General features: G+C 38.0%; 1 protein-coding gene across 2 annotated transcripts in view; it reads left to right on the top strand.

Moving 5' to 3' along the window:
• The window catches only part of LOC122806570, a 674,088-nt gene that overhangs the window by 70,301 nt on the left and 579,481 nt on the right, over window positions 1-24,306 (top strand). The gene's annotated exons all lie outside the window — the stretch shown is intronic.

Below are 24,306 nucleotides of genomic sequence, written 5' to 3'. Positions count from 1 at the left end.
GTTTGCAATTGTTTTATGACTTCCAGAAGCTGCACCAGATCTAAGCAGAGCTCCTGTGTATTTATTATTGACATGTAGGTGCTAAATTCTGGCAGTTTCTTGCAAAGGGGGGTGCATGTGAACCAGAAGTCAGATGACCAGATGTACAGAAATACTGTTTTAATATTAGCTGAGACAGAAGTGTCAGGGTAGTCTGTTTCTTGGAACCTGATATAGAAGGACCCCTCATCTACTTCATCTTGTCTTGCTCTATTAAATAAGTAGGAACAGTAATTCTCTAGGTCAGTCAGGTGAGAATAGTTAAGTATTGGATTTCTGTAACTGTGTGAATCTTTTCAGCTGTGTTATTTTTAATATTTCCTGTTTATGAAACTCTGGTGTTTATTATAAATAGATATTCAGTATTTTCATGTTTTTTATTATTTATTATTAAATATATTTAAACCTTTCACTGTGGCTGGTTCTTTTAGGAAATATTTAATCTTTGAGAGTACTTATATTCATTTGGTGATGCTACTGCCACTCATGAAAGTCTTACTGCTTGGTCAACATTACCACTGGCATTAGTAGTAACTTCACTCAGTATAATTGGATACCCTTTTAAGAGCTTTATAGTACCTGGATGGTGGCAGTGAATCTATCTTATAGTCTGGGCAAAGTTGATAGAGCAGGTTATCTGTGCCAGCCTTTCCCAGATGTGTGAAAATTAAAATCTCAAAGAGTGTGTGTTAGCTATGTAGAGCAGGAACATGAAGCACTAGTTTCACAGAGAGGGTACTGGAGGACTTGGCTTGGACACTGAGCTGAGGACTTAAACCTATAGCTGTGCTAGTGGGGAGCCATATTGGGGCACTGGAGAGAGACAGATATAAATAAATCCAGACCCTAGACTGGCTATGTTTCTTATATGCTCTTAAGGGAAATTGTGCTTGATGCAGAGAGGTCTGCATCTGGAAATACTGAGTGTATCCATTTGTATTCTAAGTGAATGCCCCTCTCCAGTGTCAGTGGTAAGAATTCAGGCACCTTGATTACAAGCCCAGAGTGGGGACATCACACATGGGATGGAAAACAATGTACTAGATAGTCTATGGGGCTCAGAATAATTATGACAATGGTTTAATATAATCCCTATCTCATCTAATAATTTTCATGTGTACCCTGGTGAGGTGAGGAATTTCTCTCAGGTCCCACCTGTATGTTTATCCTCTTCTGTGCAAGTCTCTCAAACCGGCAAGGTGGATCCATCTGCCAAGGTTCTAAAACACTTTTTGTATTGACTACCAAATAATCATCAGTGTGATTATATTGCTTTTGAAAGCTATAGTTATAAACAATCTGCTGAATCACTTTGGCCACTAGCATTGTCTAAATATGAATTAAAATTCTTTGACTTTGATAGGATAAGCTGTACTGTTTAAATAATCAAGTTCATCTCTGTTCAGCTTTTTGCATTTCCTACTTTAATGTGGCCAGTTTAAGTCTCAATGGACTTGAAGATGTGGTTATAATCAACAGTCTCAACCTAAAACATTAAATAATTTTTAACTAAAACATCAAGTTCGTTCACTTCCTCCAACAACTTGTCCATCTCCTTTTCATTAAATCTAATAAGAATCTTTAGTATCTTTAAACCACATTCATCAAATGCTGCTAACAATTCATTAAGTGTTAGAGTAGGGTTATATCCTGCCCTGGAATTATGAACTGTAACAGTAATGGGAGTATTACTTATAACAGGGTTATAAATCCTGCCCTGGAATCATGAACTGCAACAGTGTGGGATGGTCTATCTTGCTATCTGTATGGGCGTGCTCTTCCATGGGTAAATGGAGAGAGGGCTCCATATCAGGATATATGAGCATGTTTATGTTATTAAGAAAATGGATTCTACCAACACTTTAAGTAAATGTGCAATTTCCTGTTTGAATTTTAAGAAGTTTGTCTTCTTTGTTTTAGAGAAAGTGAGTAAACTGAAAAGGGTAGATCCTTGTAGGATAAATTAAAAGCAAGGGAATTATACTGGTAGTTACTGTTCGATATGAAGAAACTGCAGGATAAAATGATATGCTTTCAGTCAGTAGTATTTTACACCTGAAAGCTGCTGTATTATAATTATGGATGTTAGGACATCTAACAATAAAGTATTTTTACTGGTGTCACATGACTTTAGATGGAAATGTTAGTGCTTTTTATTGATTTTGTTTTTGTTTTTTTAATTTCGATTGGTTGCTTTTACTAAGTGATATTTATTAAATGAAATATAAAGGGTTGAGCTGAATCAACTACCATAGTTCTGGTGAAGTACTTAATTTGTGAGTAAAACCGCTTAACTTGTTTTGTACTGTAGCAAAACAAAGCTGTCTTTTTACTGGTTGTTCACGGTCCAGATTGCATTTGTTGAGGATACATCCCTTATTTCCACTAACCTTTTCAAAAAACAATTGAAAATCATTAAAAACAAATGGACTGATTCTATTTCTCCCTTTCTCTAAATACCTATCCAATTAAAACATTTTTTTTCTGGTACTTCTCTATCCTCTACATTTTTTTTTAATTAATTATTTTTTTTCTTTTTTCCTTTTTACTGTGCTGCATAAACTCATGCACATTAAATGTTTTTGTTTATTTTTTTATACAACTGGATAAAACCAATTATTTTTTTACTATTTGTAACTTTAAAAATGTTGCTAAAACATGTTACTAATCAGTTTCAGACTTATGTAATTGCATTGTGTTTTTTGCCACTGTTATTTTTTTGTAGACTCTATGTATTATAATTTTTTTTCTTTGAGCTTTTCTCCTCGGGCCTCTACTGAAAATGGACATATATCCAGTTAGACTAGCCCGGTCAACAAATGAAAAATAAAGATATATATATATATATATATATATATATATATATATATATATATATATATATATATATACATATATATATATATATCTGTACCAAAGAGGAGAGGACTCAAACAGAGCCCTGTGGGGTACCACTAGTGACATTTTTCTATCTAGGGTAAATAACCCAGACTTTAAGAATATGGGTTCTGCCAGACATCTAATTACTAATCCAGAAAACTATGTTTGGGTTAATGTTGAGCTGGGATAGTTGTAAATAATCCCAGCATGAGGGACAGTGGCAAAGGCCTTGAAAAGTCTAAGTAAGGTCCGTGGACTGTATTTCCCTTATCTGTGCAATCTAGGAACTCAACCATGATGAGCAGGTCCAACCTGCCTTTTACAAAGCTGAGCTAATCTGTGTCCAGGAATATAAAGTCAACTATATCATTGTTTATTTGCTCAGATAAAATAGGTCCCAAAGCATTGCAAATAATACAAGACTAAAATTCCTGTAATTTCCAGGATCAGTAGAGAAATCAATTTTATGCAACTGCCATTCACTACTCCTCATGGACATATCCAGTCAAAAAACTCAGGTTAAAGACTTGTTGGAGGAGGTTTTGCTAAGTGAAACTTTAAACTTCTTAGCAGGCATCCAAGGATATTGTCAGGGTCCATGGAACTAGTAATTTTAATTTTGGAAAGTGCCAAAATGACCTCAAGAGAGGAAGTGCAATGGGAGCGTGAGGCAGAAAGTAGGAAAGAGATGGAAGGTGGATAAAGTGAAGCTGGGAGAGAATTTGCCCACAAGAATATTGGCAATATCCATGCTGTCACAGAAGCATATACCATTTGAGTTAAGTTTAGTACAGAGTTGTATGCTAGTTCCAATCTTCCTAATATAGTTGCTGAAATGCCTTATGGTTATCTCTTGAATTAGTTCATTCCTTAGTCTATAATTGGCCTTACATTTCTTAATGGTAAACCTTTGAAAGTTACCAGTTTTTTTATAATGATGAGTGGGCATCTTTTTATAATGGCCAGCAACTTATTTCTTTATATTCTAGAGTTTGTTGAAGCAGTAGCTCCACCTTATGGCCATTTTGCTTATTCTGGACTGGTATGGATGCCTCAATGCATCTAGCTAAGAGGGGGCAAAATTCAGAACAGTAAGCAGCAGTCTCACCTGCAAGGTTGGTCAAGGAGCTGCACCATGTGTGATTGTCAATATGATCAAAAAATTGTAAATAGTATTGTAAACCATTCATGACTATAAAGGAGTTTTCAGGCACCACAAACAAGGCTTTCATAGAGAAGATAACAGCAAGATGGTAAGATGTAACTGGGAGGTGTTAAGAAGTGGGCTGCTGCAATCGATAGAAAAGGTTTTCAGGACAAGTGCAAGAAGATTCAAACCTCTGGTGGATAGTGGTACATTTTGGTCAAGTGGATTGACATTTACAAAATCCACAAATCCACAAATCACTTGGCATACTTGCTGGCAGTAAATGTTTCCCAGCTTATGTGTGGCTAGTTGAAGTCACCCATAAGAAAGGTATTTGGTTAGACTGCTAACTGGTTTTGGAATTCTGCATGCTCAGAAGGGGTCACAGATTCAGATCTATAATTGACTATAATGTGGTAATTAATTCTATTGAATGTAAATAGGACTTCAACCAGTTCTAGATTTGTATAATATGAAATCAAGTGAGAAAATATAGAATTATGAATAAATACAGAGAGTCCCCATCATTTGCTGATACATCTGAATACATGATAGGCATTACACCCTGGAATGCAGGGAGTGCTATCAAAGAAATGGAGACAGGTTTCTGTAATTACACAAATGCGGATGTCCTAACGGTTAAAGGATTCAAATTCACAGATTTTGTTATTTAGGCTTCTGCCATTCAGCAGTGCTACCTTGATATAATCCAGACTTGAGATTACTATGTTGGGATGTCCATCAGGTGAGCTCTTTCTAAAAATAGCACAACAGAGGGGAAACAAAGGTGTTCATCCAGTATGAGAAACCCAAGTAGTGAAGAATGCAAACCATCCCTGACATAGCAGGTGGGTCTATTGATAATTTCATCCTATGCAGATACATACTGGATCTCCTTATGATGATTCCAATTTAATAACTAATTACTGAAGCAGATTATCTTATCATTGAATTTAGACATCATTCTTGGTGATGGTAGAATTGTGCTCAATGACAGGGTCTTGTCCTCTGTTTGGATCCTATATATATATATATATATATATATATATATATATATATATATATATATATATATAGATAGATAGATAATATCCAAAATAAATGCTATCTGGACCATCAACAACCAGTAGAAAGACAGTTTTGTTTTTGCTACAGTTCAAAACAATTAATAGGTAACTACAAGGTCTTAATTGTATCTGGTCAGTGTAGAGACCTAAGGGCCATAGTGACATCTATAATCCTTGAATTAAAGAGACAGCCAAATGTCTCCCTGTCCTTGGCTACCCTGATAAGTGTTGTGTCTATATGTCTTACAATGTCATTTTTGGATGTGCTGCAGATATATGGAATCTTAAGGGCACAGGCTTGCAGCACAGGTGACTCCCAGTAAGAACAGGTGTGGGTGTGGATGCAGGTGTGGCATTAGTATTTATGCTTAGGTGACTCAGTCTAAGTATATATGTATTCTAGGGTGAAGACAGGATATTTGTAGTATGTTTTATCTCAATATGTCATATAAAGACATAACTGTGTTATGCATTTAGTTAGCCAAACTACTAAAAATGATCAGTCTCCTGACTTCACCTCTTACCTAGCAGAGATCTGTGATGAATTATGGATTTTCTTTTTGTTTGGTTTTTTTTTGTTTTTTTTCTTGCTTTCTGATATGATGTAACCATTGCGTAGATGAGAAAAATACAAAGATCTCCTTGTATGCCTACCATTGAATTATTTTCCCAGTAGTAGGAAGTAGTGATTTCTTTAGTTACCCAATTTCTTCATCAAATTGCTATTTAGCATGAAATTCCAAGATTGCAACGAGTTGTAAGTAATATGTTCAAGGCTCTGCACCACAGAATTTCATCTTAGAAAATGCAAACAATTTCTTTGTAAGTTAACTACAAACATATCAGTAACTGATGCTGAATGGATGTTTAAAATATAGTGCTTCATCATTTTTTTCAATTATGTGATTACATTTCTAATGTGAAGGAGAGCTGAGAATGGGCATTCTGCATACAAATCATTTTGAATAGACAAAAAAGCACAAGTATATGATGACTGACATCCAGTATATATTTAACCAAACATGCTGCTGTATCTGGAAACTCAAAATGAAGTACTTAAATATACAGTAAAATGGTATGAAGTAGCTTAAATATGAATAATTCCACTCTCAGTTAAATTGCAGGAAGGAGAATGACATGCAAATAAATTTCATTCTCAAGCAAAATTTTACTCTGTATTGGAAAATCCCAGAAGACTAAGGGAATAGGGATTGTATGAAGATCATACTATATGACTTCTCTGAAGATAAGAGATTAAAGATCCAACAAGCTATTTTGCAAAATTAATTAATTAATTAATTAATTAATTAATTACTTAATTTGTTTATTCATTTAATATTTCTTTACCGGGATAGTCTGACTGTGTGATAATCCCATTTTCAGCAATGTCCCAAGGAGAAAAGCTCCACAGAAAAATTTTACAATATTTAGAGAAGGACGAATAGAAATTATTAGCATCCTAAGAACTCTTACATCATAGGGAAACATATTTTAAACATCATAAGAACTATAAACATTGCAGTGCCTTACTAAAGACAGTAAAGAATTAGACAGATGTATTCAAAGAACTAGAATATGGTAAGAGAAAGCAGAGAGAGGAGTAAAAGCCCTAGATAGAAATCAAGAAAGAAGGGTTGTAGAGGGTAGAAGAGAAAGAAGTAAATGGACAGGAAAAATGGAAAAAGAAGTAGATAGGTGCAGAGGTTAGGTAAGGGAAAATGTTGGTTAGAAAGAAGGAAAGGAGAGAGATAGGATGGGGATAAATTAAATTATAAGTTAGTGAGAATAAGGAAACATCTGGATGGGAGGAGGAGAAGAAGAAGATAATAAGTGGTTAGATTATAGGTGAAGTAGAGTGCTGAATAGAGAAATGAAAAATTAGCCAGGTTCTGTACATAGGCAGAGCCAATTCATAGGATCATAGAAGGTTACTAGGCTATTGGCCCTGAGACCCTTATAAGCCATGTTTAGACAAGTCAACACCCAGAGCCCCTGTCCACCAGGGACACAGGTAGAATCCCAGGAGTGTATTTTCTGTTTCCCATCCAGTTATCCAGGTTGCGCTTAAAAGGGGATAAAAAGGTACTCTGCTTGATATGTTGAGGGAGTCTGTTCCACAGATGGGGGAGTCTCTGAGACATAAACCTGTGCCGCCAACAAGTCCTATTGATATCACAGACTAGGCCAAGTTTGCACGTATGGGTTGACTTGTTGGTATGCAGCAGTCCCTTCAAGGCAGGGTCTGAGATTGCTTTGTATACCAGACAGACGTCACCTCTGAGGAGTCTGTATGAAACTGAGTAGAGGGACAGGGCTTTTAGCCTATTTGTGTAGGGTAGGTGTTTGTGGCCCTGGATTCTTCTGGTGAGGAACCTCTGTGGTCTTTCCAGCTGCTGCATGTGCTTTACGAGGTACATGCCGAATGCAGCGTTGTACTCAATAATTGGCCTTATAAGGGAAGAATACAGGGATTTTATGACCTCATTGTTCCTGGATGAGATACCCTTACTTAGGAGGTGGGTCATGTAGAAAGCTTTCCTTACAACAGAAGCAACATGGTGGTCAAAAGTCAGGTTGCTATTAACCTGGGTGCCCATATATATCCCTCACTACTGATTGTGTACTTAGGACGTTGTTATTAATGTGATAATATGTGGGGACGTCACTCTCCTCAAAGGGATGATGATGCATTTTTTGGCATTCAGCTTGAGGCCATGTTTCTAGCACCAGTTATTTCTTTGGGTGAGACCCTCTTGAAGGACGTCCACATCACTTGGGGAATTGATGACTGCGCCCAGCTTGCACTTGTCTGCAAACTTGGTCAGCCATAGCCCACTAGTTTTGTCCTGCATCTCAGACAAGTATGTCCCAAATAACAGAGGTCCCAAGACTAGTCCCTGAGGTTCGCCACTCGTTAGGGGTCTACTGCGTGAGGTGGCTTCACCTATTTTGATTAGGTGGGTTCTATCAGTGAGCCAGTTTTCTACCCATCTGGTAACATATGGATTGATGCCTAGTTGATAGAATTTATCTACTATGCCTGAGTGGGACTTTGGCCAGGTCAAGGTAGGCAAAGTGCACTGTCTTCCCCTCATCCATAGCTTTGGTGACTGTCTCAAAGAAGTTGACCAGATTTAACAGACATGACCTCCCCTTGAGAAAGCCAAACTGTGTGGGGTCGAGTGTTTGGAGGTTACCAATGTCCTTGTTAATGAGGTCCATGATAATCCATTCCTTGGCCTTGCAAATCAGGCTAGGTAGGCTGATGAGTCTATAATTTCCTGGATCTGTGGATACTCCACCTTTATGTAAAGGGATGACAGTGGCTGTCCTCCACTTGGTTGGGACAAAGACGGTACTCAGGCTTTGGTTGAATAGGTTGCCTAATGGTGCTCCAAGTACATGCCTGAGTTCATGCAGGATGCAGCCTGGGATATTATTGGGTCCCACAGAGGTTGTATTTTTTGTCTTTGAGTGGGCAGTGGTGACCTGTTCCCTAGAGATAATGGGTGGGGGCAGGTACTGGGGATGTCCTGATTTACTGATGGGAGGGACAGAGGGGAGAAGTTTTCACTGAATCTGTCAGCCAGAAGATTGGCTGTATCTACAGCATTCATGTATGTGGTGTCCTTGACCACCAGTTCTGAACAGATCTGGGTGCTTCCTTTGAAATTGCGGACATATGTGAAGAAGGCCTTATGACTGTCTCTAGTAGATGTGGTGAATCTGGACTCGAAGTTGGCTTTAGAGGATTTCACTAATGCTCTTATTTACTTGTTGCAACTAAGGAGAGATTGATTCTAATTGGGAACCTGCTCCTTCTTAGTCCTGGACAGCATTTTTTTTCCTGTTGTTATATAGTTTATTTGTTGCAGATGTCCACCAGACAGGTTTACTCTTTCTTGCAGAGGATGATTTTGTCCTGTCAAGTACTCCTGATTCCATGCATCTATATAAATGCTCGTATAGTACGTCTGTGTAGATATGGGCATTAGTGCCAGTTCATACTGTGGGGGAGGGGGCTGAGAAACTGTTTATACCATCCTTCAAGAGGTTGTAATCAGCTATGGAGAAGTTTTTTTTTACTCTAGCTGGGGGGGGGGGGTCAGGGGAGATGGTGACTTTGAAAGTGACCACTTTATGGTCGTACCTTACCAGGGAGGATGGTACCATAGGGGTGCTGCAGTGGTCACTCATGCTGGTTAATACCAAGTCCAAGATATTATCACTTCTTGTGGGGGTATCGACTAGCTGCTCCGAGGCATTTGCATTGATAAAATCAAGGAATCTCTGGGCATTTGTGTTCTGGCATGAGTAGTTTTTCCAATCTATGGTTGGGTAATTAAAGCCACCCAGGATCAGGGTAAAGGGTTGAATCTTGATAGATTTGAAGAGGTACAGATAGGTGGAGTGGGCATCTTAAGTCAAATTTGGGGGCCTGTAGCTAGCTATAATTTGAATAGGTGTCTTAACAAAGGTTAACTGCACCTGGAGTGTCTCCTGTGCATCATACTGTTTGACCAGCCTGGAGGTGTGTGTGTGTGTGTGTGTGTGTGTGTGTGTGTGTGTGTGTGTGTGTGTGTGTGTGTGTGTGTGTGTGTCTTTAATATATATTGAAAATCCACCTCCTTTGGCTTTGCTGCCCACATTTTGGGGACTAAATGTAGGGTAGAATGAGTAACTAGGTAAGGCTGGGGTGCTCTCTGCAGCTTTGAACCAGGTTTCTGTGATTGCACAAATGTCAGCATCTTCAAAGGTTAAGAATGCTTGCAATGAGTGCAGTTTTATGTTTAGACTCCTAGCATTTAGCAGCATGACCTTTAATTTGCATTTTGTTGAGATTTTTATGTTGGTAGTATTGATCTCATGACTTTTCCTAAAGACACTATGGGGGAGGCAAGGGCGTTTGCCAGAAGCCTGGAGCCCAAGCATCGTGGTCTGTCAATCATATCTTCCCAGGCTGTCAGGCACTGAATCCCCCTGGAATGACACCAGAAACTAAGCCAATTGTTAAAGTCAATAATTTTCTCTTTGCATTGAGGCATCATTCTGCGTGATGGTAGAGTGCTGCTTAAGTCTAAGGACATATGTGCCTGGGACACATATTCAGTAAGCTCAATCATGTCTCTCTTTATATAGTCCAGGAAGGCATGTCTCAAGTCATTCACACCAACACAGACAATGGCAAAGTCATAATAGTGCCTGTTGTTGAGAGACATGAGTGTGTGTGTGATGTGATGGATTTTGGCACCTGAAAACAACTAATCATGATGTTCTCCTTATCCAGCCTGGTGGCAGGCACATCTGTGTGTCTCACAATGGAGTCTCCTATGACTAATATGTTGGGTTTATGGTTAGGCCTTAGTGGTTGTGAGACTATGCATGGTATATTGTGGGTAGAGTTTTGGAGTTCTCATGTGTGTTTGCCTCGGAGGTCTCCTTTGTTTGGGTTCATTTTGTTGAGAACCTCCACATATGTGGATGTGTGTTGCCTAGTTGTGGTTGTTGTTTCAGGTTTAGTGATTATGTTGACAACCTTCTCAGTGCCAGATATAGTGGCTTGTGAGAAAGAGAGAGCTTAGACTCTAGCTTTTTATGTAATAGCATCTCTCACAAATTGTGTTCATAGGTGGTAGTAGCAGATGGTTGTCCATGTACATGAGGCAGTTGCTACACTGTCTCAGGATGCCCATATCAACCAAGCTGGCAAGAGAAACTGTAGGAAATTGTCCATCCATATTTGTCAGAATCTGAGGGAGAAAGGCCAGGGAGACCTAAGGGGTAGGCCTAAACCAAAACTAAGAGGCTTAGAATAACAATTAAATTTAAACAGGCTAAAAACAAGCAGTAATAAATGCAGCAGAGAAGATGCAATTAAACACTATAGAGAACAAGTAGCAGAAAAAACAAGATGAAGTGATAGAGTAGGAGGAGGAAGCACAAATATTATAAACGCTGCTGAATAAAGTTTTTTTTTTTTTTTGAGTAAAGTAGAAAGGGAGAAATGAGATAATTCAAGGTTAAGAAACTAAGGAAGCTGAACTTCCCAAATGTTGTCTCTCTATTAGGTATAATGAGCTAATGACACTGGACTGGGTGGAGTGTCTCAGATCAAATTTACACTAGAGGCAGGCAACTGCAAAGCTACCAAGTATAAGAGCAAGACAACAATAGGGAGGGAAAGTGGGAAACTATGCTACAGCTACTAGCTACACTATTATAGGCAGAAAACACTACAGAAATGTTTATCACAGCAGAAAATCAGCAGTGAGACACTAAATGAAAGTTTTAAACAGATAAAGGTGCGAGGAGACTCTACAGAATGCTTTTAACTGCAAACAAATCAGCTATATGATACACTCCTTGGCAGGAAATCAGAACAAACAGATGCTTAACAAATAGAGAAAATGTCCATTTAATACCTTTCACACAGTGCAACTGGCTAAAAATGCTTTACAAACACTGTGACAGTAACAAAAGGGATTTAAAAGGCATTGTAAAGCAGACAATTTCAGTACAATAGCATATATTAGTTTATAGCAATAAAATACAGTACAAAATAGTGGGTAGCAGACAAAAAAGTGCTATAAATGGTTAGAATACACAATAACTAGTAAAATAAGCAAAAAAAAAGAACAACAGGATACTTATTGTTATATATCACAGATCAGAGTTGTGGTCAGTGCCCCTCCTCTGTTCAGCTCAGTGTGAATAAACAGAATTTTTCTCAAAGGCAGGGCCTAAATACCAGAAGGTACAACCTGAAACAACTTTTAAAAAAGCTCAGAAGGACCAATAAGTGCTTACTCCAAGCCCTAGACCAGCCAACCTTTATCAGCCAGCAACCAATCAACACAATCTTCTCACTAAGGTGAAGAAAGGCTTCTGCTAATTCAAGATGGCCTGGGACATGTACTCAGAACAAACAACCACTGCAAATACACAAACAAGCCCAGAGACAGCAAATCTGAACTGGGACTATGCTACAGCTACTAGCTACACTATTTTAGGCAGAAAACACTACAGAAAAGTTTATCACAGCAGAAGAACAGCAGTGAGACACTAAATTAACAGATAAAGGATCAAGGCAACTCTAGAGAATGTTTTTAACTGTAAACAAATTAGTTATATAATACACTCCTTGGCAGGAAGTCAGAACAAACAAACAGATGCTTAACAACTAAAGAAAATATCCAGTTAATACCTTTCACACAGTGAAACTAGCTTTACAAACTGTGTGACAGTAACAAAAGTGATTTAACAAGCCCTGTAAGGCAGACATTTTCAGTATAATAGTGCAGATTAGTTTATAGCAATAAAATACAGTAACAAAGCAGTAGGCAGCAGACAATAAAAAGTGCTATAAATGGTTAGAATAAGCAATAACTAGTAAAATAAGCAAAAAAAAAATGGGATACTTATTGTTATATATCACAGATCAGAGTTGTAGTCAGTGCCCCTCCTCCATTCAGCTTAGTGTCAATTAGTTATTAGGAACAGTCTTAATTGGTTTTTGAAGTGTATTGGGTCAGTAATCATTAATATGATCTGGGAAAAAGAATTCCATAATTTGGAGATGTAGTTAGAGAGAAGAGATATTGGATTTGGTCACTTGTAGTAACGATCTATTGCAGGATTGAAGAGTTTGAGTGTTAATGTAATGTAAAAGCATATTACAAAGGGCAGGATGTTTTCAGGTTAATGAACAAATCTGTGTGCGAGAGAGATCTGAGTGTAAGAAAAATAGTGTGGTAGGTATAGCCAGTTTAGTTGATGTAGAAAAGAGTAGTGGTGAGATCTGTAAGAGGAATTAGTAGCAAATTTGGCTATTTTATTAAAGCAGGTTGCAACCTTAGTCAGGCTAATTTTACTAATGTTAGTGAAGATAGGGAGGCATATAGTAGAGTGAGGAGAAGATTAGTTCTAGCTATAACTTGTCTTGACTTGTTATTCAGGAAAGGTTTGAGTCTATACAATGATCCAAGTTTAATATGAGTCTTCTTAATGGACTGAGAGAGATGAATGTCAAAAGACAAGTTATTATATTTTAGAATACCTAGCAATTTAGTTTGAGTTACAGCTGTTATTATGGTATTGTTAGTGAAACAGATTTAGAAGGGTATGGGAGAACTTGTAAACAGCTGGGGTAGAATAACATTAGCTTGGGTTTAGAAGGGTTCAGAATCAGCTGTGGGTCAGATAACCATGCTTCGACAGATAGAAAGGATTGCTGAGTAATATTGATATGATCATTTATGGAAGGAGCAGTACAGATGAGAGTAGAGTCATTTGCATATTGAATGACAGAGGCTAGTTGAGTGGAAGTATGGAGTCGATTTGTAAAGATGGAGAAAAAGAGAGGACCAAGGATAGAGCCTTGTGTAACTTGGATGTTAATAGGTAATAAGGTAGAGAGTTCATGCTGCCATTTGACAGCTTGCTGCCAACCTGAAAGGTAACTATGGAATTAAGTTAGAGAGTACTGGCTGAGGTTAAGGGTGGATAATTCATCTAGAAGTTTCTGGTGGGAGAGTGTCAAAAGCTTTGGATAGATCAAGAATGATAGATGAAGCTAGGTTTCCATCATTTCTGTGTAGATTTATGGTATTAGTGAAGCTGAGAAAGGCAGTTATGGTACTGTGATTTGGGCGAAAGCCATATTGAGTGTTAGATAGAAGGTTACTGGATAAAAAATACACCTTTGTGCAGATGGATGATATAAGAAAATTTCCAGCTAGATGGAACACAGTGTTCTGAGATAGAGCGATTGATCAGAATACTGACTGGATAGGTAATAGCGCTGGCTGCAATTTTTAGAAATTCTGTAGGGAGGTTGTCTGCAGCCAAGGTAGTAGGTTTGGGTTTGGAGAGTAGTTTTTTTTTATAGTGTCTGTTGGAAAGAGGTTAATTGAAAAGGAATTTATACTTTCATTAAAGGTATTTGGGATATATCAAGTAGTTGTATGGTTAGACTTAGTGAATGACTAGAACTAGTAAAAAAGTGCTGAATTGTGTAGCAATGTTATCAATATTGTTTAAAAAAGAAGGGGTGGGGATTGATGAGTGTTTAAGTTTGTTAATACAGCCCAGAATGTCTTGCGATTATTGTTATGCTTTTGTTGTAAGATTTTTTTTATCAAGTTTGACTTGAGACTTGGCTTTATTGTGAAGTTGTTTATAATGTTCTAAATTTTTGGGGGTTTTGGTGGATAGCCAAGTAGGCCAGGCTTTGTCTCTTTGTTTGAGAAGATGGTTGGTATTTGTTGTTAACCAAGGATCATAGTTAGATTTGACTCTGATAGTTTTAAAAGGTGCTAGCTTGTATAGAATATTTAGAAAGGTGGAACTGAAGTATTGAACAGGAGTATCGAGAGGAAGAGCTTTGAGTGGAGACCAATCAAAGAGTTGTAATAGAGTAATGCAGGTGTTGTTACTGAAGTTATTTTTGCTGTGATTTTCCTGGAAAAAGGTCTGTCTGGGGATTTTAATATGAAGTCCGACTAAATAGGTAGGAATATGATCACTGAGAGTATTAGGGAAGCATCCTGATGAAAAGCAGAGGTAGGTTTATTTGTAAGGATCTGATCTAAAATGGATTGTTTATTGGTAGTTTTGTCAGATCTAGTTGTGGAACGGATTAGTTGTTCAAAACCACAAAGACTGATGAAATTAGAGGGGTTATCAGAGTTGTAGGAGTACCAGTCAAGAGCTGAAGTAACCAATTATGATGATTTATTGTGAGTAGGTAACTGAAACCCAGTGGAGTATTTCCTCAATTGTGTGAGAATTATTGCTAGGAGGAATATAGATAGCGATTATGGTTATTATTACTGTTCTTAAGTTTTAGCTTGGTACATAAAATTTCAGCATTATTGAATTCAGGAATGTTTGGGTGTATAAACTCTAGTTGTAGGTTTTGCTTGTACATTATGGCTACCCCACCTCGCCATCTGTTCTTTCTGTCACAATGGTATATGCTATAGCCTGGAGGTAGAATATCATTGTCCTTTATATCAGGTTGTAGCCAGGTTTAAGTGACTATGATGATATCAGGGAGTATAGGGATAGGTATGCATGAAAATCATGAAGTTTGTTCAATATACACCTTACATTCATATTGAGTAGAAGGAGGTTAGAGGATTTAGGGGAGATATGTATAGCAGTGTTTGAGAGGATGATAGTATGAACTGGTTGTTGATGAGTAAGACTGGGCCCTGGATTAGGGTGGATGTCTCCACTTAGTTTTAGAAGTGAAGTGTACCAAAATGCATCATTACTTAACTTGGTTAGAAGTCTATTGAATAAATGAAAAGAAGGTGATTTAGAGAGAGGTAGAATGCATTTGTATTGAAAGTAACTTATGTAGCTTGTATTATAAAGATTAGAAGCAATGTAATAGTTTATGTGGAAAGTTTAAAGTGATAGAGGGTCTGGTGTGGTGTGGAAGGAGTTGATGTTGTGTAGGTTATTTTGATAAGATGTAAGGTGACTGAAAAGTATGAGGAGGGTTAAGGTAATAGTATGAAATTGTATACTTTTTAGATGTGAAATGTGGGAAGAGGTAGGCATGGTAAGGACAGAGTAAGATGGTATGAGATAGAGAACATAGAGGTGATGATATATATTGACTAGAAGGGAAAATATAAAATTTGCAGGCAGAGAGGAAATGAAAGGGCCCGACAGAAGAAATAGAAGCAAAAAAGGAATTGTAGAAATATAGTGAGATGAATGTATAGAGATACATGGAGAGGAAGAGTGATAGAAAGTGAGGAACAGTAAAATGTATGTATTGGAAAGAGAAATGTAGGTAAAGTAGCAGGCATAAGATGAAAAAGGAAGAATATTGATGTAAAGAAGCGCTGGTTTAAGGGGAGTGCAGGTGAAGGGAGTTATGGTGTACTACAAGATGGAAGAAGAGCTGTTGAGAATATGTTACGAGAGAAGAGAAGCTAGTGAAGGGTGTAGCGGTCAGTGACTGGTGAGTAGGTAATTGGTGGGAGTGACTAGTTAGAGTTAAATGTGTGTGCAGAGGGGGTGGGTGGGATTAGGTGGCAGGGTAGGGGAGTGGATAGAGCCTGAGTGTAGCGAGTGTGAATGAAGTGGGTTGAGCCAGAAAATAGAAAAACAGCAACAAGAAAAACAATCAGAGAAGCATCATGAAATTACAGGTAAGAGCAGGATTTAATATGAAGAAAGCATAGCAAAGTAAAGTAATGGGTGGATACAGGGGGAAGAACAATAGGAAAAAGGCAATTCTAGTGGACAAAAGAAAGAAAACAGATATAATTTATTAAGACTTATTCAGGATTATTTAGGAAGGAAGTCAACAGGTTGGGTGGGGAAGAGGGAAGACAGTAACAGGAATACTGCAGGAGTTAGGTTTGGTGGTGTGCAAACAGCTTAACAAGTTAAGATATTAACAGGATAATAAAAGCTGTGCTATAGGAATGCCAGTACCACCTTGGTTTGCAGAGCAATGCTAGAGCTGAAAATACAGCTGACAGTTATGCTGGTCCAATGTCTTTTCAGTGGAACACAGATTAGGAATATACAAATAAATTGCTACTACAACACACCGCCAGAAGCACTGGAAGAAGGAGAAAGCTGCAGGGATGGGAAAATACTCTGGCTAGTAATGGACTTAAGGAGTTAGACAACAGTGAAATCACTTGGATTCCTATCTTGTGGCCTTAATATCGTTAGCAGTGACTTGTCTCCAAATTTAGTCATGTAAATTCAAAAATAAGATTAATTTCATCATTTTTTAATCATATGCAGATAAAAATGTGCATTAGAAAATCTAGGAGAATTTACTAGTTAATTCTAGAAGATCTAAACTAAAGTATAATTAGTGGTGAGAGGTATAGACATGGTATGCACTGTGGAGAATTAATTTGTAGAATACCTTGAGTAACTCCTGATTCAAGTCAGGAGCAAGCAGTCAGCTCTCAATATTGACATTTTATCACTGGGTACGCCTAATGAACATGAAACATAGTGTGTACATAAAGTGTTGCAATGCCATGCAATGAATTTTGAGCACCACTTACAGATGTTCCCTATTAGGCACAAAATAGGAACAGCAATAGCCAAAATTGTAGAATGGTTGACCAACAAATCACACACAGAAATAGACAGCAAGACACATATTAACTCCTGAAACCCTTTCCTCTAAATGGCCATGTTGGTGCCTAATTTGTCAAGTATTCGATGACAGGAAACCTTTGTTTTGGCTGAGGGTGCCATCATCACTATTGTCCCTAACAGTGCATTACAGTGTGGTGCTCCACAATGCTGAGCAGATGAGAAGGACATACAATACTGTGGATATGAGCTTCAGCAATGGTCATCCTAATGGTCAATGGCAGATCTTAGCTTGTAAGCCATAAATCATTATCATTAAATGGGATCCAGATGCAGGCTGCTTCCCATGAAAGAGCAATAAGATGAGCATCTTTAACAGTATTTAATGTTTTTTTTATTTATTGCAACTAGATAGCTATGTAGGTGAGCTGATCAAATGAAAATGTTTAACCATGACCGTGCTTTCAAGGGAACAGCAAATAGAAGTGAACTTGCAACATACATTTCAGAATTAGGACTAATGTTTGAAAAGTATATATTGTGTACAGCAAGACAAATTAATATTTTCTCCTAAAAGTAGTATTTACAATATTTATAGTAGTATAGAAAGACACAATAAAGATGATGAAGAGGAGGAAACAGTAGTTATTAATGTAGCAGCATACTTCTTGACCTCTTAGCACATCCATTTTCAACAAAGTCAACAATAATGGGCAAGAAAGGCCCAAAATCAGGGGCATGTTTGAAATATTGCTCTCATAAACTGATACAATAACAAGGTTTGCATAAACCTGGATTTTCTCAAGGATATCAAGTTAGAAACCCAAATTTCTATCATTATTTAGTGACTTCAATCCTAAATAAGAAAATCACAAATTTTATGAGGACAGGCTAAAATATGAAAGAAAATTTGGGGCATTCTGAGAAATTCTAGACAGTTGAGAGGTACATGTGGCAGTGGTAAGGTTCCTTATTTCATAACCTAAATTTCTGAAACAGATACACCCTGATTCTTCCTTAAGGTACTCCTTTATTTTGAACTTAAATTGTACTATAGAGTTTGAAAACCTTACTTCAGGCAGAAGGCTGATCCATATGGCTGGGACAATTTCTGTGAATGATCTTTCCCCTGTGAAGGTACGAAATCTAGGTCTTCCTAGAAGCAGCCCTTCTTCTTGACAGATTCTGAGTATACAAGCTGGATCTGCAGCCTGACATTTGGATTTGTGTGTGTGGGGGGGAGTAATGATCAAGTACCAGGATATCAGGGTGTTAAATGTTGATAATGCTCTCCTTTGTATTGGAAGCAAATTAAAACATTTGATCATGTCACAGTGATGTGTGGAATGGACTGACATAGTTTATTTTCTACTAAGGGTAGCTTGTGGGTATTCATACTAGATTATAGAGTTAGGAGAGGTAATTTATATTCAAATTAAACAATGACTACATTTTTGGCCAGTGTGTTATTGTGCTACAAAGGTTTAATTGACTTAATACTTTGCTAATTCTGTAGTAAGTGTGGTCTAAGAAGGGGAGTGAGGGGTCTCCTTACCTTTACAGATCAGTTAGCTTCTTGGAGTCATGTGCTGTACTTGTCTAACTATTGAACACTGTGGCCTAAGATACCCTGCTGGTATTACACTGGGGTGAGGATCATCTGAGCTTTGTTTTCAGTAGGAAAACACAAAACATATTTCATGTTTTAGATGAAAGGTACCTCTCTCTCTGATAGTACTGGAAATTGTGCAAGAGGGTTTGACAAGCTCAAAATCTATGCCAAAAGAGTGTGGCCCATAGGAAAATGTATTATGATTTCCTGTTTACCATACTTGTTTCAAGGGTATAAGTATTCCCCTGTTATGTGCACATCAATGTGTGTGGCTACTACATACAATAACTTCACACCGCCATACAACAGCCTTTCTACATCATGCAGCTCAGTGATTTGTGCATTGCTGCTTCTTGTATCCACTGTTGAATCAGTTTATGAATCTGACTGAAAACGTTCCCAATATTCTTGCTGAAAAGGCATTGATGAAACATCAAAAAACAAAATGTATATACAAGTGCCAACTTACATTATTTTGGAGATCTAAGGACTTTAGACAGGCAGTTAGGACAGATGACTAAGATCTGACTTATTAATGAGCTGCATCCTATGCCAAGGATGCAGGTTTTGAATATTCTTTTTTTTTGGGGGGGGGTGAAGATTGATATAATGGTTAAGGGGTTTACCTCAAAATCATAAGGTACAGGGCTTGATTCTCATCTTTGAAAGGAAAATTAGCTAGGCTTAAAATGGCCCACCAAAAGCTACTTGCCTAGTCCTTGCCTATGAACCTGAGGTACACGGGCCTTTGAAAAATCAGTAAGAAACAATTACAGCATTCAGGATTAATTCCTGCTGAAACTACAAAATAGATGTCACCTTTTAAACATCCCAGCAAACAAGTAATTGTCAAACAGTTTCATAAGGAAAGAGGAAATGTACAGAAGATGATACTAAATCATTACGTATTAGAAAAGTAACTGTTTTTAGTATTAGAATCTGAGTAAGAAAGCCTTTCTATGAAAGACATTTTAAAAAGTTTCAGAAACATAATAGCCACTGTTTTGTTTATATCTGTCCAGTCTGATCATCTGTCATGTATCCCAACCTAAAATATCTATAAAACAATTGTTTAATTAAAAAAATATCATAAAAACAAATAATTGCATTGCATTATATACTGACATTTGTAAGGGGCACCAGTGATGTCAGACATGAAGAATCAACTACTTTACTTACATTATAAGCATTATTTAAAAAAATGTTGCTATGTTTTTTTTTTTTCAGGAAACAGATTTAGAATGGAATATTTTTGTCACTGTAGTGGTTTTCATACACTGTCTTAATTCTGTAAAACAGCAGAGGCTTGAGTTTGATGCATTTTCCTTCCCTCTTGGGTTTTAACATAGAAACATTTGCATTGATTTGATTGCAAATCCTAAGAATCAAATTTATGCTGATGTCTTACCCACCAAATCTTCAATTTGTATATTCTATAGAGAGTGTGTAAGTGAAAACATTGAGTTAACAGGTTCTCTATCCATTTCTCAGTTCCTAACCTTTGAGTAAGAGTTTAGGGTGCATACTTTTAATCAGATTCCAATATATCCCAGACTCCAGCCTCTGCAAATTTAGAAAGTATACTGTGTCTGTACAAATGATTGTTGAACCCGCCATCATGGTTTATCATGTGCCACAAGAAAATCCACTATTTACTCTATTTAAGATAAATAACCATCTATGAACAGATGAGAATTTAAACAAGTGATAGGATATCACATGGTCTCCTCATTTAAGACATACCAAAGTTTTTAGTCTAGATTCAGTTTATGTACTACACATTTTACATTTTAAATATGCTTTCCCAGTAATATGTGCTATGTGTGGAACTGCTCTGTTTGTACTTCCTGCATGTCCGTGTAACCTACAATCATAAGGTTAATAGTTCTGCTGATTTCAAAGCATCTTCTTCTTCTTTTCCCAGTTAGGGGTCACCACAGCAGATCACCTGTCCGCTCATGATTGGCAGCGGAGTGAAAATTTGTTTTCTTTTTGTTATACTGGTTGAGTATCTACACTCTTTCAGGTACTGATGCTGTGTGCTGTTTCTGACAGTCAGACTTGCTCATGTAACAACACTGCAGGACCATATATTCAGTCCTGCACAACCATCCAAAGCTGATTGTAAGCTGGTATCTACAAAGCATGAGTCTACATATGTGGGTCCAGGCAATGGTGCTCAGGTACATTTATGTACTTTTCCTTGTTACTGCTTGTAATAAGCAACATCTTATTTCTATCCCAGTACAGGGGTAGTGCTATCTAAGGGATGTAGGACCCTCACACTGCGTGCATGTGTGTTCCAACAATGTTTATACCACATGAAAGATGCAGAGTGATGCACCTATTGTAGCAGTGACATGGAATCATTGTCATTAACTCAGTAAGCAAAGTGTGTACATATACATTGACATCTTTGTGTTTTGTGCATAATGCTTACTTCTACAGGTGTATCATATGATACGTGTTCATAAGTCCATAAGTGCTACAGGTATCCTGTAAGAACTCACCATCCACATGTATGCACTTTGTTACCTTATTACACTGAGACATCCTGTACACAGGCAGACAAAATTATAATCACTGCATATAACTAGTTATATGTCTGCCTGTGTACAGTGCTGTGTAATACACATACACTGGGTATGGTATTTGCCACTGTCCATGAAAAATCAGTAGTTAGCACATTTCACCATTTTGTACTGTTTTTGTGCAGAAGATTCTAGCATCAGTGCCATGCAGCACTGGGATGAGGTACAGGCATGATACTGACATGCCATCTACACAATCAGATTGCACGCTGCACATCCTAAATTAAGGTGAATGACTAAACAGTTGTTGGTCTGCTGATTGCATTTAATGACATTCCATTTGATGTTTTGAAGATGCTAAAAACAGTGCCCATTGCTGATATTTGGGGTCTTAGAGTTCTGAAACTCATCCTGAAGTAGTCCCTCACCCTGATCTTCTTTTATCTCCAGTGCATGTCCTTTACAGATAGTAGATATTTCCCTGACTGATCCTGTGAATTTTCTCACTGATTATCATTTTATTTTATGAATCTACAGTTTCTCTATACTGCATAAGGTAAGGTGTAATGTAAATCTGTTGTGTCTTTTTATTTGACTGTAACAACTCTAATACTATGCAAGACAAGGTCCTGTACCACCATGTGACTGACTTGTCACAATAGACCATTTGGCATCCTGAAATTCTACTTTTGTCTGCTTATTGTGTTATAACATATAAGTATATATATATATATATATATATTTTTTTTTTTTAATTTTTCCCATCACTTCATTCACTGGCACTGCTACCTATACTTCACATCAACACTGGGCCTGCGAGCAAATCACCATTCCCCCCTCAGACTCACTCCAATATTGCTGGGGCCAGTTGCAGATCTTAAGGGCAGCCTGGAGGACTTGGCTGTCTGCCTCTGTTTGAAGTTTTTTGTATATGCCCTACTCACTCCACTAACTTTCATGGTGCAATGGGCATGTATAACAGGCGAGCATACAGTGGAAATAATGCAGTGTATCACCCCACCTCAGTGGCAGCTCAGCCATTTCCACTTCTGCCTCCTCTTTGGACCAATCCTCCTACATGATGACATGCCCAACCTCCACCTGGGATCATAGCAGAAGATGCTCACATCACCCATCCCCAAGAGGCTCACGCTCATCCCTCCCTGCCACCCCATCAGTTGCCCAATCCACTGATCATTCCTGGGTTAACTGAGCCATAGACAGGACTTTATCCTTCCATGTGACCAAAGTGGCTATCTTACAGTATTGTGCCATGTACTGGTGCTATATGAATGCTGATCAATACTTTCACCATATGTATTGTGAGGCTACCCATTCTCAGTGGGTCTATATTATATCCTCGAATGCTTAAAAAAGTGAACGCTGATTGATCGAACTTATTTTCGCGAAACTGCAAAATATCGAAGCAGCAGAAACTCAATTTTTTTTCTAGGGAAAGAATTCGGTTGTCCGTTTCTGTTGCTTCCGTATTTTCAGTGTTATGGTGGAAAGTTACCTGTTGGATTCAGGTAAGTGTGCAATTGTGTGGATGTGAGTGTTAGGGTGATTTAGGTGAGTTAGGGTTAGGGCTCGGGTTAGGTGTGTGTGCGATTGAGTGGACATGAGGGTTAGGGCGGATTTAAGTGAGTTAGGATTAGGGAGCGAATGAGGTGAGTGTGCGATAGTGACAGACCTTAGGGTTAGGGTTTGGGTTAAGGTAAGTGGGTAGTTAGTGGTGTGTGCATAGTTTAGTGTAGGGTTAGGTATCAGATTTTTGGTGTATGTGTGTGGATTTCTGTTTGTTTGGTGTGCTTGTGTTGTGTGTATGTGTTTTGGATCAGCGATTTTTTTTCCCTGGGAAAAAAATCGCTGATCTGACAGTTCGAGATTGTAAGCTTTCACTTAAATTAGGTCGATCAATCAGCATTTGCTTTTTTAAGCATTCGATGATATAATATAGACCCTTCTCAGTTACTGGGTATCCCCAGGACAGGGGTCAGAGCCAAGCACTGAACTATCATCCAACAGTAAGGGAGGCAGTTGATGCCTTTTTCACACCCACATAATGAGAACATTTCTATCCTGTCCCTAATCCTATCACTAACAAGGACATTGGCAACCTCCAGACACTCGATCCCACACAGTTTGGCTTCATCCAGGGAAGGTCATATCTGTTAAATTTGGTCGACTTTTCTGAGACAGTTACCAAAGCATACCTCTCAACCTCTTAGAGCAAAAAATCTGGACATAGCCTAAAATGATGGGGGACAAATATGGACAGATTTTAAATATTGGTCTTACAAACTTAGAAAGTTTATAGAATAATAGGTTTTGCAGTAGCATGAATTTTCTGAAGGATGTGGAGACTTAAACTCAAATGTTCATCATTATTTAATTACTTCAATCCTCAACTATTTGCCAGAAAAGTACAGATTTTAGGAGGAACACACCAAAAATATGAGCACACCAAAAATATGAGCAAAAATCTGGACATTCTGTGAAAATCTGTACAGTTGAGAGGTATGCACCAAAGCCATAGACGAGGGTAAGACAGTGTACACCACCTACCTTGACCTGGCCAAATCCTTCGACACTATCCCCCACTCAGGCATGATAGATAAACTCTCTCAACTAGGTATCAATCTGTATGTTACCAGATGCGTAGCTAACTGGCACACTGATAGAACCCACTTAGTCAAAATAGGGGAAGCCAACTCAAGCAGTAGACTCGTATCAAGTGGTGTACTCTAGGGTTCCGTCTTGGGGCCTCTGTTATTTAGGATATACTTTTCTGAGGTGCAGGCCAAAACCAGTGTGCTATGGCTGACAAAGTTTGCAGATGACTGCAAGCTGGGAGCTGTCATCATTCCCCTAATGAAATGGACGTCCTCCAGGACGGTCTCATCCAAACAAATGACTGGTGCCAGAAACATGGCCTCAAGCTGA

The sequence above is a fragment of the Protopterus annectens genome, chromosome 7.part0 (genome assembly GCF_019279795.1).
Source record: "Protopterus annectens isolate FY-2018-M chromosome 7.part0, PAN1.0, whole genome shotgun sequence".
Lineage (NCBI taxonomy): Eukaryota > Metazoa > Chordata > Ceratodontiformes > Protopteridae > Protopterus > Protopterus annectens.
The sequence above is the reverse complement of the archived record's forward strand: the minus strand, read 5'-3'. Positions and strand labels throughout refer to the sequence as shown.